General features: G+C 51.2%; 1 protein-coding gene across 1 annotated transcript in view; it reads right to left on the reverse strand.

Annotated features, from left to right (window-relative positions):
• Positions 1–14255, reverse strand: part of KIT (KIT proto-oncogene, receptor tyrosine kinase) — a 78091-nt gene that overhangs the window by 51474 nt on the left and 12362 nt on the right. The window lies entirely within an intron of this gene.

Genomic DNA, 14255 nt, shown 5'->3' on the forward strand with positions numbered 1-14255 from the left:
CCCCCTTCAGATACTGGAAGGCCACAAGAAGGTCTCCTGGAAGCCTTCTCCTCTCCAGACTGCACAACCCCAACTCTCTCAGGCTGTTTCCAGAGCAGAGCAGCTCCAGCCCTCTGCTCATCCTCATGGCCCTTCTCTGGACACCTTCCAGCACCTCCAGATCCTTCCTGGAACAGAGGCTCCAGAACTGGACACAGAGCTCCAGGTGTGGTCTGAGCAGAGTGGAGCAGAGGGGGAGAATCCCCTCCCTGGCCCTGCTGGCCACACTTCTCTTGCTGCAGCCCAGGCTCTGCTTGGCTCTCTGGGCTGTAAGTGTACACTGGCAGCTCAGATTGAGCTTCTCATCCACTTCATATTCTGGGAGTCATTCCTTAAAAATATTTAGCTGCACTGGCACTGTGCAACTCTGCAGACACGTTTTGGCTTGCAAGCCTTTGGGGACGCAGAGTACCAAAACCACTGCAGATAGGGACTGGCCTTTAACAAAAGCCTTGAAAAGTAGCTTCAGCTGCACCAGTTTCTGCTATGGGTTTGGCTTCTGAATGGGAACAGACCCAAGCTGTTTAAAAATTAAATTCAGGAACATATGAGGCTGATTCTACATGGCAGCACTTTTAATCAGTCTTTGTCATTCACTCAGCGTGTTGCCAAGAACTAAAGTTCCCTTGCTCAACACTTTCTTTTTTTTTTTTTTTTTTACTGCTCTCTTCTGCATTCAGAAGCTCCACTCACACTCTTAGGTTAGACACAGAATCACAGAATTGTTAGGGTTGGAAGGGACCTCAAGGCTCATCCAGTTCCAACTCCCCTGCCATGGCCAGGGACACCTCACACTACAGCAGGTTGCTCACAGCCACATCCAGCCTGGCTGCAAAAACCTCCAGGGGTGAGGCTTCCACCAGCAACCTGTTCCAGTTTCTCACCCCCCTCATGCTGAACATGTCCAGTTCAATGAAGGCATCAGTACCTGCTTCCTATACTTGCTTATTTCTTTAGATGAAGTGCTAATTTGTCATCTCTCACCTCAAAAAAAATAATTCTTCAATGCATTCTTCAAGCTTCCAGCCTAAAGCTACCACACATTGCTTTCTCTGAGCCACCAACCCCTTACCAAAGCTGCTCTAAATCATAGAGTCATAGAATCAGTCAGGGTTGGAAGGGACCACAAGGATCATCTCTGCCCAACCTTTCAAGGTAAGGATGTAGTCTAAATGAGATGGTGCAGCACCCTGTCAAGCTGAGCCTTGGAACTGCTTAATAACCTGGCATAAAAAGACTTTTTAAAGCTTTCAGAACATAAAGCTGTGTGGAATGAGCAGATTCAAGTCACAATTCCCAAGCACTCCCCATCTCACACTGCTTGCTTCAGGAAAGAAGCACATGCAGCCTCTTCTGTCCCCATACAGAGATGAGCAGAGGGCTGGAGCACCTCTCCTCTGAGCTGTTGGGTCTGCTCAGCCAGGAGAAGAGAAGGCTCCAGGGAGACCTTACAGTGGCCTGAAAGGAGCCTCCAAGAAGGCTGGAGTAGGACTTTGTACAAAGGTTTGTAGTGACAGGACCAGGGACAATGGTTTCAAAGTAGAGCAGAGTACATTTTGACTGGACGTTGGGAAGAAGATCTTCCCCATGAGGGTGGTGAGACACTGGCACAGGTTGCCCAGGGAGGTGGTGGAAGCCTCATCCCTGGAGGTTTTTGCAGCCAGGCTGGATGTGGCTCTGAGCAACCTGCTGTAGTGTGAGGTGTCCCTGTCCATGGCAGGGGGGGGTTGGAACTGGATGATCCTTGAGGTCCCTTCCAACCCTGACAATTCTGTGGTTCTGTGATGTGGAGGTCTCCTGGCTGCTCACCAGGGAAAAGACTAGACAGAGAAAAGCTGAAATTCCTGCTTTTTGAGTGGGGATGTTCTGGATGTCTCTTAGGGACAGGCTAGACCATCATCTCTTAGAGCTAGCCTAGGTGTAATTGCAGAGGGTTGGCTTAACTAAAGGATCTTTGCTCAGCTCCATCCCTGGATTTTCCATCCTAAGGAAGAAACAAATGCCCCATGGCAGGGAGGTTGGAACTGGATGACCTTTAAGGTCCATTCCAATGCCACTCCACAAACCTCTGATTAACCAGGCAAAGGGTTGCTGAGGCAGCACCCCCCTAGCATGACAGCCTTAGTGAACCCACAAAACAGAGCTCACAACCAAAAATTCAGACAAATGCTCACTGCTGTGCACCTGCTTGAGCATCAGAACACACCCAAACATCAAAGTGGCCTTGCAGGAACAAATCCTTCCCCCTTTCAGAGTAGCTCTTCAGTCCTGCAAGCAATCTTTAGCTTACAGTGAGCATGCTGTGAGCTCAGGTCCCTCTCCTGTGAGGCACAGTAGTACAAGCTAGGACAACATCCACATGTAGCAGCAGAGCCATGCCACTGAAAAAACACTCCTTGCAGGCAAAACCACCCTCTGCAGCTCTGCTGAGAGGCTGAATTTCCCTGCCCACACAGAGAACAGCAGAAGCTCCAGACACACAAGCAGATAATTAGTTGGGATGAGGTCATACACTCCAGACTTCATTCACTCTGCTCACAGCTTTACTTCTCCTTAAACTATACAATGGATTAAGACCAGGGCAGGTAACTGGCTCCCTCTTCCTGACAAAACCACCACTGAGCAGGAAGCAAAGGACAGTCAGACCATCTGCAGGGTCTAATTACTTTGTTTGTGGCCTTGAGTTTTGGAGGGAGTCCTCCTTCTCTCCCCATCTCCCTCAGACTAACACTTGTTTATCGGCGCTAAACCCAAAAGGCATTCATTTTCTTTCACCAGTGTCACCAGAAACTTTCCACCTCAAACATTGCACACACACTTTCATGGCTAAAAAGCATGAAGGACCAGCTTGGAAATAATTATTGCCAGGAAAATGCAGAAAAAGAAACTAAAAATCACTTAATTTCAAATCTGCTATCTCAAAGTGCAGGAGAGAACCTGAGCTGCCACAGCAGCACAAAGGAGACTACAAGCCAGAAGTCTGAGGAGTGCAGGTCCCAGCCAGCAGCAGGATAGAGAGCAGGAGAACTCCTCTGCCCTGGCCATAGGTGCATGTGACAGCAGGGTAGAGGCAAGCAGACCTTTGATTTGCAACTCTCTCAGATGAGAGCCACCAACTTTTGGCACCTAAGGCTGTGGACCCCTGAGAAGACCCCATGAAACATGACAAATCCCTTCATGGAGATGCCTTTGGAAGGCTCCTCTGCTGCCTCCCACAGCCCACAGGGTACTTGAAGTGACAAAGGCCATGAGCTGCATGAAACAGCAGGCACCAGGTCCTCTGGCAGGTATGGGAAGGCTGGGAAAGAAGACTAAGACATCATTCATGGGCATCACTCCCTGCCTAAAGCCAGCAAGGTCTCAGTCTGGGCCCTGGCAGGGGGCGTGTGTGTGCACCTGGGCTGGACTCCCCTGCCCACCACTGAGGAGCACAGCACCAAGCAGGTCACACAGCACCAAGCAGGTCACACAGCCCCTGCCATGGAGCAAGCACGGACTGCCAGCACAAGGGAAAATGCTGCTGCTGGCCTGGGCTCAGCTATTAACATCTGGCATGAAAGAGGCAGGAGGGGGAAGCACAGCAGCGTGCTGGCCTGAGCTGTGCACCCCCTCCTGCAGCAACACTCTCAACAGCACCTCTGTGATGGCATCACTGACAGCTGGGTGCCTCTGCCAGCACAAAGCCAACCGAAGCAGCCCCTACCCAGTGCTCTCCTTCCAGCAACAAAACCCCCAATGGGACACCTCAGCTGCAAAAACAGAAATGTCCCTGCGGCCAGCAGGAACTCCTGGAGCATGGCTGGAGATGCACAGTGATGCACTGCACAGCCAGGCATTTGGTTTCTCCTTCCCAAACTCCCCTAACCACTCCAACTTTGGACACAAGGGTGGGTGAAGGTCAAACATAGGCATCACCAACAGGTTTGCAGAGGAAAGAGACAATGTGCCCTTGGGGCCAAGAGAGCAAATGCATGCATCAAGAAAAGTGTGGCATGCAGGACTGGGGAGGTTCTCCCCTTGCCCTCTGCTCTGCCCTGCTGAGACCACAGCTGCAATAATGTGTCCAGTTCTGGGCTCCCCACGTCAAGAGAGACAGAGACCTGCTGGAGAGAGTCCAACAGAGAGCCAGGAGGATGCTTAGGGGACTTGAGCAACTCCCCTTGGAAGAGAGACTGAGAGCCTTGGGGCTGTTTAGTCTGGAGAAGAGAAGGCTGAGAGGGGATCTGATCAATGTCTATCAATAGCTGAGGGGTGGGGGTCAAGGGGAGGGGGCCAGGCTCTTTTGGGTGGTGCACATGAATAAGACATGGAACAAGAGGTTCAAGCTTGAACATAGAAGATTTCAGCTCAACATGAGGAGAAACTTCTTCACAGTGAGGGTGGCAGAGCCCTGGAGCAGGCTGCCCAGGGGGGTTGTGGAGTCTCCTTCTCTGGAGCCTTTCCAGCCCCACCTGGATGCATTCCTGTGCAGACTCCCCTGGGTGCTCCTGCTCTGGCAGGGGGGTTGGACCTGATGATCTCTGGAGGTCCCTTCCAATCTCTATTGTACTGTGGTACAGTGAGACACACTGGAGGCAGCAGTGCATAGATTAATGTCAAAACCAAGACACTAAATGACTGCAGATCTGTCAAACCTCACACATCGCTGTGATGCCTGTGAATGTTGACAGGTGCTGCAGCAAGAAAATCCTCCCCTGCCAAGGACTGGCCCTTTAGTCCTACAAACAATCATCAATCCATGCCCCTCTAGTGCACAGCATCACACAGCTGGACTGGATGTGTCACAGCCATGCCTCAGCTCGGTGGGTGGCGGATAACTTCTTAAACCCCGACCCCACTTGCATGCAAAACCACATTCTGCAGCTCCATTCAGAGGCTGGATTGCCCTCCCCACATAGACAACAACAGACCTGCAAGGAAAACAATCAGATAATTAGTTGGGATGAGGTTACACTCCAGACTTCATTCACTCACCTCACAGCTTTAGCTGTGCTTAAGGGATACATTGGATTAAGAGCAGGTCAGGTCTCCTTTGCCTGACAAATCCACCACTGAGTAGGAAGCAAAGGACAGTCAGGCCACCTGCAGTGCCTAATTACTTTGTTTGTGGTCTGAGCTTTGGAGGGAGTCCACAGGCACTGGGATGGACTGCCCAGGGAGGTGGTGGAGTCCCCATCACTGGAGGGCTTTAAGAAAAGCTTGGTTGTGGCACTTGGTGGCATGGTTTAGCTGATGTCTTAGGCTGAGCTTGATGATTTCAGAGGTCTTCTCCAGCCTCAACCATTCTGTGATTATGTGATTCTGAGGAGCCCTCCTTCTCTCCCCACCTCCCTGGGATGAAGATTTACTTAGGAGTGCCAAACCCAACAGGCAGCTCCTCAGTGCCACCAGAAACTTTCCACATGAAGTCCACCAATCCTCTACCCACACTCAGATGACTGAATGTATAAACAAGCATTGCAGAAAGAGCAATTGCCAGAAAGCCTCAGAAAAGCAGAGTTTCCTCTTTTGATGGCAGCATCTGTCAGCTTTACACACTCTTTCCCCTTAGCACTCATCTGATCCATTCAGGTTAGGAGCTCCCTGCTTTGCCACACTCATTATCAGGACTACCCTGGCAAGCTGGTGGAAAATTTGTGGAGGTGTTAATGAACACAGCAGAGCATGGCTCCATCCAGCAGCACAGGGAAGAGGTTAGGGACCAGAGCTGGGGAAAGAATTCAAAGAGGGAACAAATCCACTGCAGCACTCTATAACAAAAGCCACGATATTCCAGGTGTCTATCACACAGTCATAGAATGCTTTGGGTTGGAAGGGACCTTGAAGACCACCTAGTTCCACCCCCCCTGCCATCAGCAGGGACACACCTTCCACTACACCAGAGGCCTCATCCAACCTGGCCTTGAACCCCTCCAGGGAGGGAGCATCCACAGCTTCCCTTGGGGACCCATCACTCATATTTGGGGATAATCTCACCACAATTCCTTTTACAGAATCACAGAACCACAGAATCAACCAGGTTGGAAAAGATCACCAAGTCCAACTTATCACTCAACACCATCTAATCAACTAACCCATGGCACCAAGTGCCTCAGCCAGGCTCTTCTTAAAGACCTCCAGGGATGGTGACTCCACCACCTCCCTGGGCAGCCCATTCCAATGGCCAATCTCTCTTTCTGGGAAGAACTTCTTTCTAAGACCAAGCCTAAACTTCCCCCTGCATAGCTTGAGACTGTGTTCTTTCCTGTCCTTGCTTGCCTGGGAGAAGAGACCAAGCCCCACCTGGCTGCAACCCCCTTCAGGTAGTTGTAGAGAGCAATAAGGTCTCCCCTGAGCCTCCTCTTCTCCAGTCCACAAAAATAATTCAGACATTGATGCCTCATGTAAATGATTCCCACAAAGGTGGAGGTTTGTTTTTATTTTGTTGCCTTCTCAGAACAATGAACCTTCCAGAACAGCAGGGCAGTGTAAGGCCAATAACAGGGTCATCAGATGTGCTTGGCATTGTGCACTGAAATCTTGCTTGTCTTCAACAAAGAAATTAAAATGGTGCTTAGAAAGACGGAAGTGGTTTTCTATCTTCCCTCTGGAGGAATAATCAAGTAACAGAAATCTGAGTCTACCCCAGAACTGGTAATCCTGGGTACTAATCCCTGCAGCACATCTCCATCTGCTATCTCCTCCTCTCTCCTCACACTGCTAACGCCTCAGGTCCAAGACTGCTCCATTTGTACTGCATCACAGGACATTTCCAAATGTCCACAGCACCACAGGAGGTTAGGGATTGGAAGGGACCTCCAAAGATCAGTCAGTCCAACTCCCCTGCCAGAGCAGGACCAGAGAATCCAGCACAGGTCACACAGGAACACATCCAGATGGGGCTGGAAAGTCTCCAGAGAAGGAGACTCCACAACCTCTCTGGGCAGCCTGTTCCAGTGCTCTGGGACCCTCACAGTGAAGAAGTTCCTCCTCATGTTGAGGTGGAGCCTCCTGTGCTGGAGTTTCCATCCATTGCCCCTTGTCCTGTCCCAGGGTGCAACTGAGCAGAGCCTGTCCCCTCCCTCTTGACCCCCAGCCCTCAGATATTGATAGACATTGATCAGATCCCTCTCAGTCTCCTCTCCAGACTGAACAGCCCCAAGGCTCTCAGTCTCAAGCTGCCCTTGCACACTCTGGTCACACCAGTCACAAGCACTTGCCCATAGCCATGACTCCAACACTAATAATGAGGGATCAGTTGTGTTGCCAGGATGCATGCCAGGGATGGGAAGAGATCTCCCTATGGTGTCTGCTGTCTCCTCCCAGGGCTTCATGTTCACCCCAAGCAGCACCACAACCTTCCCACTCACCAGCAGGATTGTAAACTCTCTGCCCAACAGGATGTAGGAATCCACTGCCACATTTCCACATGACATTTCCAGCTGTGGCTGTGCATCCTTACTCTATTATCTGACTGGCATCTGGGCATGCCCTTACCTCCTCTCCACCTCCTTACACCTTATAAAAGGAGACATACCACTAGTCCAATATTCAGCTCAGCCTCCCCACCTCAGTGAAGCCTACCTAATCACAGGGACCCCATATGGCAAGGGGAAGAGTAGAAACCCAGCCTCTGACTCTGTGGCTCCTGCAGGCTGGGGGGTGGGGATGGTCCCACTGTTGGCCAAAGGCTGTGGGTCCCACTACAGGACATCCAACACTCCCTATAGACTGCACAGCCACAGTACCACACTAGGGGTCTGGATGACCTTAGAATCACAGAATGGTCTGGGTTGGAAGGGATCTCCAAAACTCATCCAGTCCAACCTCCTCTGCACTCAGGAGGTTCATCTTCACTAGATCAGGTTGCCCAGAGCCCTGTCCAGACTCACTTTGAGTATCTTCAGGGATGGAGCCTCAGCCACCTCCCTCGACAACCTGTTGCAGTGTTCTACCACCCTCATGGTGCAGAACTTGCTCCTAACATCCAATCCAAATATGCTCTTCTCTAGTTTGAAACCACTGCCCCTCATCCTATCACTGCAGGCCTTTGCAAACCTTCCAGAGTTGTCCTCAAGAGCAAAGAGCAGGTAGTTATATGCTAACAAACTGAGTTGGTAATGTTAAATTATTAACAATGGGGAAAAAAACCCTCCCATGAAATAAATTCCATAGGTCACACAGCTGGGCAGACCAAGATCCATTCTGGTGTTCTCAATTTTTGTCCCACAGCTGAGAAGAGTCACTTCCACCCCTAGCTCCTCCCTATAACATAACAAAGGGGTGCCCAAAGACCTACAATGCTGGCATCACTTGTGAACAAGGCTGGTAAGTGAAAACAGACGCAGAATACAGGAATGTATATTCCAAGCAGCTTCCTAGGCCCTGAAAAGGAAGGGGAGAGGGAGGAAAGAAAGGGAGTGCAGCACTTGTGACTTCTGCATGCGGAAGGAAAACCTCTGCACACATCTGGGAAACCCAAGCTGGAGGCATCAGAAAATGGAACAGCTCCAGATAATACTGATAGGAAATGCAGGTCAGATTGCAGGGAGGTGATTAAGGACAGCAGAATGTTCTTGTAACAATCAAGGGATGTGCAAACAAAAGCTTCAGCTAAGGAGTGCACCATCCTGGGAGGGGGGGAGGGGGGGGGAAATATCTATATGGCTTAAGCTGCAGCTTTTCAGCCTCCACCACAGTGCTGCACTAGCATGGAAAAGCACATCAGGTGCAAGCCCACAGCCTGCTCACCAGCAACTGGAAATCATCTCCAGCTGCCAAGCAAACAAAGGAAGTGGGATTGCCAAGGAATAAGATGAAGAGTCAAGCACTGTGGGTTTTATTTCCAGCTCTGCCACAGATTTCCTGCACGACCTTAGGCCAACAGGTTAGTCCCCCTGCGGCCGCTTCCTCTTTCAACTCTTATCCAAACACTGAAAGGAACAAGAAGTTTGTGGCTGCTCTACAACACAAGAGACTGCTTTCAGAGAAACAAAACAGAACCAGACCTAAACAAAACAACCCTCACAGCCTTATCCCACACCCTTCCATCTTCAAACTTCTCTCAAACACCTCCCAAGGCAGGGGCACAGCACAGCTTCCTGTGTCACCACAGCCACCCCCTGCTCACATCCAGCAGCAGCCTTTCTGCCCAGCCCAAGGGACTGGCAGCCACCTGACAGCAAGGTTCATTGAATCATACAATGGTTTGGGTTGGAAGGGACCTCCAAAGGTCAACCAGTCCAATCCCTCTGCAGTCAGCAGGGACATCCTCAACTAGATCAGGTTGCCCAGAGCCCTGTCCAGCCTCACCTTGAATATCTCCAGGCATGGAGCCTCAACCACCTCCCTGGGCAACCTGTTCCGGTGTTCCACAACCCTCATAGTAAAGAGCTTGTTCCTCACATCCAATCTAAATCTGCTCTAGTTTGAAGCCATTGCCCCTGGTCCTGTCATTGCAGGCCTTTGCAAACAGCCTCTCTCCATCCTTCTTGTAGCCCCCTTCAGGTACTGCAAGGTCTCTATTAGTCTCCCTGGAGCCTTCTCTTCTCCAGGCTGAACCCCCCCAGCTCTCTCAGCCTGTCCTCATAGCAGAGCTGCTCCAATCCCCTGATCATCTTCGTGCCCCTCCTCTGGACCTGCTCCCTCAGGTCAGAATCACAGAACCATTCAGGCTGGAAAAGTCCCTCAGGATCTACAAAGCTCACCCCTAAACCATGTCCCCAAACACCACATCCACAAGGTCCAAGTCCTTCCTGTACTTGAGGGCTCCAGAGCTGGATGCAGCTCTTGTTACCTAGCAAGAGCAAATCCCTCTCCTCTCCTCTCCTCGGGCTGAGCCCTGCTGTAAGGGCACAGGAGGCCCCTCTGAGCTTCTGCCTCTTCCCTTTGTGGTTGGCCATACCCTTCAGAGCCCTCAGCAGGCCCCACATGAGCAGCACAAACAGTGCTCAACGAAAACAACGACCTGCCCACGACCCGACCCTGCCCATGATTTCCAACCCAGTTAACGTTCAGCTGGGACCAACTCAGCCAGCAGCACAACCCTCAGGGACAAGAGGGCCCAGGCTTTGCTGTAGGGCTCTGCTGATGGGGTGCAATTAGAGAGCTGCTTGCTTTCCACTGCCTGTTTGCTCTGGGCACCGAGCTGACTGCAAGGGCTATCACCCAGACCTCCCTCACCACAGTTTTCAGTTTCTCATCTAGCCCAACACAAGGGAACAGAAAGAGAGTGATAGAGCTTTATCAGTTCAAAGTAGTGGCACCGTTGCAGAGGCAATGCTCTGGGGATATCAGCAAGCAAGGGCTTGCAGGGAGGTAATATCCTCTCTCAGCATGCCCAGCACTGCTGGAGAAGTGAGTGTGTTTTCAGGCACACAGGTCTCCTGTAGGTCTGAAAGAAAAGCAGGAGCAAACACATCCCTCTCACACCAGTGCAGAAGTCCTGGCCAGTAAGCCTGCTTGGTGTTCCTGGCAGTGTTAGTTGATTTACAAAGGCCACTGCCTTTCCAGCTCTTGTCTTCGACTTGTTAAAGCCACTATGACACCTGACAGATGCTATGATGGAGAGAAATTTAAGCCTTTTTCAATACTATTTTCTTTTGCCCTGCCCCCAAAAGTGTAAAACTTACACTGGAACAACTTGCATTGACTCTCATGTACAAAATCTCCCATGTTTTTTCAAAGGAGGGATGCTACCATGAGCTTACTTATTTTGTTCCACTGCACTAAAGAGATACCCTCCCTTATGATAGATGGAAAGATGAGCTATGGCAAATGTCAACTTGAAATGGTTTGATCTGAAAGCTACATTGGATCCCATCTGGCAGAAAGGGACCTGGGGCTGCTAATGGACAAGCAGCTGAAGAGGAGCCAGCAGTGTGCCCAGGTGGCCAAGAAAGCCAAAGGCATCCTGGCTGGGATCAGCAATGCTGTGTCCAGCAGGAGCAGGCAGGGGATTGTCCCCTGGCACTCAGCTCTGCTCAGGCCACACCTGGAGTGTTGTGTCCAGTTCTGGGCACCTCAATGCAAGAGAGATGTGGAGGTGCTGGAGCCAGGGCAGAGGAGGGCAAGGAAGCTGTGAAGGGCCTGGAGAAGAAATCTGATGAAGAGAGACTGAAGGAGCTGGGGATGGTTAGTTTGGAAAAGAGGAGGCTGAGGGGAGACCTCCTGGCTGTCTGCAACTACCTGAAAGGAGGTTGTGGAGAGGCTGCTGCTGGTCTCTTCTCACAGGTAATTAGTGACAGAACAAGAGGGAATGGCCTCAAGCTGGGACTGGGTAGGTTTAGACTGGACAGTAGGAAACATTTTTTCCCATCAAGAGTGTTCAGGGATTGGAATGTGCTGGGCAGGGAGGTGGTGGAGACTCCAAGCTTGGATGTGTTTGAAGGTAGTTTGGATGTGGGGCTTGGGGCTATGTTTTAGGGATGACCCTCACAGAGTAGGGTTGAACTTGGTGATCCTGAGGGGCTTTTCCAACCTGAGTGTTTCTGTGATTCAGCTAGGTGGTGGGGGAAGAGGAGGCTTAGAAAGAAGAACCTTCTTACTTCCCAAAAGAAACCATCCATACCAAACCCCATGCTAGTGTCTCCCTCAAAGACAGAGGCCAAACAAGACAAAATATGTCAGTGTCCCTTGCAAGCATCGCAGACTCTCGGCACATATGACCACCACAATTACTTGCTGACAGAAAAGCACTGACCAGCTCCTCTGTCCCAAATTCATCTTGGGAGACTGAAAAAATAACTGTCACTGGGCATATATCACAGGGGCTAGGCTGATTAGGCTTCCCTGCAGAACTAAGTGGTTTCTCTCTAAGCCATCTAGCAGTCAGTGCTATCTGCTGACCAACAGTGCTCAATGCCATGTGCTTCCCAAGCAGAAATGCAGAGCTCCTGTGCTTGTGCTTGCTCTGGAGTTTAGGACCCTACAGGCTCTCCATTACCCAGCAGAAAACCAGGGGAGAGGATTACAGAATGACAGATTTACAAAAACACTCAGGTTGAAAAGCCCCTCAGGATCACCAACTCCAACCCTGAACCCTACTCTACAAGGCTCACCCCTAAACCAGAGCCCCAAGAACCACATCCAAACCACCTTCAAACACATCCAGGCTTGGGGACTCCATCACCTCCCTGCCCAGCACATTCCAATTGCTGACCACTCTTGCTGGGAAAATTTTTTTCCTACTGTCCAGTCTAAACCTACCCAGTGGCAGCTTGAGGCCATTCCCTCTTGTTCTATCACTAATTAGCTGTGAGAAGAGACCAGCAGCAACCTCTCCACAATGTCCTTTCAGGTAGTTGTAGACAGCCAGGAGGTCTCCCTCATCCTCCTCTTTTCCAAACTACCCATCCCCAGCTCCCTCAGTTGTTCCTCACAAGACTTATTTTCCAGGCCCTAGCAGGGGTCCTGACACTTCCCAGGCTGAATGAGGGCAAGCACTGTCTTCTCACCCAGCCTTCCCCCCTTGTCAGGCAGAGGAAGGGCAGTGTGAAGAGCAGAAGGCAGGAGCTCACCAGCCCAGCACTCAAAGGCTCAGTCAAACCAATTCCATCTACAGCATGAAGGAGAAATGGACATCCCCCAACACAGAGAGCAAGTCTGGAGACAGCCAGCCCCTTCCCACCCATGGCAAACCCCAGAGAGGAAGTGGAACAAGGCCGCAACAAAGGTTGTCTTTATCAGCTGTGGAGGCATGAGCATGGGGAACCAGAGGCAGCTGGACCTGGCTGTGAGACATCCTCTGCCTTTGCAGTGATGCCCAAGGGAAGCTTTCAGCTCTGTGCTTGGGGATTGCTCCTACATGGATCAGCTTCTCCAGATGCCTCATGCCCTCCTGTAAGGCAAGTAAAAGGCATCTGGTGCTTAACCCTTGCAGAGAAAACAGCACAGAGGACTGAGATGCTCAGCTGCACCTGAAGAGAGAGATTATGGACCCCTCCAAATGAGATATGATTAATGAGAAGCAGCCAGCAGGTGGCAAAGAGACAAACCCAGCCAGCTGTCCAGCCCCCACACAGCCCACTCTCCAGGAGACATTCCCAGCATCTTCAGCCAGGACAAACATGAGCACCTGGGCTGATCCCCTGCTTGTGGGTGGATGCCAGCAGATCCTCCTGCAGAGGGGCTTCTCCCATCAGCTAGCAATGCAGCTAATGTAGCTCTGTTCCCCTATTTTGAAAGCAGGCTTGGCAGAGCAGATTCTCCACATGACCTCCAAAACAGACATGTGAGAGCTGCCCTGCACATGCAAGTGCAACAAGACCTCAAGACACAATCACAGAATGGTTTGGGTTGGAAGGAACCTCCAAAACTCATCCAGTCCCCTCTGCACTCAGCAGGGACATCCTCCACCAGAGCACAATGCTCAGAGCCCTGTCCAGCCTCACCTGGATGAAACCCCAACCACCTCCCTGGGCAACCTGTTCCACCACCCTCATGATAAAATAGGGGGCTGGGGGAAGTAACTGCACCTTCCAGAGGCAGAGAGAAGCACCTTCCTCTTCCCCCAGCCTCTCTGTTTCCCCTTGCTGGGGTGAGGAAACTCCAGCCATGCAAACAGGGCACTTTTCCTACACACCAAGCAGCTTGCAAGCCCTTTCTGCTGGGCATGCCTCACTCTGCTCATACAGCTAACAGGAATGTTTGTCAGAGGCAGACATGGAACTGAACACCATGCTAGTTTAGCACACATACTGCATGGCCACAGCAGGATCAAGCACCATGCTTCTTTCTGTGGCTGGGTATTAACCTGCAAAGCCCTCTTTCTTTGGGAAGCCATGGCTTGGGCACTTCCTATTGTGGTTTTGGAGTTGGTTTTTGAAGGAGCACCACAGGCACAGAATCACAGAATTGTCAGGGTTGGAAGGGACCTCAAGGAGCATCCAGTTCCAACCCCACTGCCATGGGCAGGGACACCTCACACTACAGCAGGTTGCTCACAGCCACATCCAGCCTGGCTGCAAAAACCTCCAGGGATGAGGCTTCCACCACCTCCCTGGCCAACCTGTGCCAGTCTCTCACCACCCTCATGGGGAAGAATTTCTTCCTGATGTCTAATCTAAATCTCCCCTCCTCTAGCTTGGATCCACTCCCCCAAGTCCTATCACTCCCTGACACCTTAAAAAGTCCCTCCCCAGCTTTCTTGGAGCCCCTTTCAGATACTGGAAGGCCACAAGAAGGTCTCCTCAGAGCCCTCTCCTCTCCAGACTGAACAGCCCCAACTCTCTAGGGGT

The sequence above is a fragment of the Indicator indicator genome, chromosome 8 (genome assembly GCF_027791375.1).
Source record: "Indicator indicator isolate 239-I01 chromosome 8, UM_Iind_1.1, whole genome shotgun sequence".
NCBI classification, from domain to species: Eukaryota; Metazoa; Chordata; class Aves; order Piciformes; family Indicatoridae; genus Indicator; species Indicator indicator.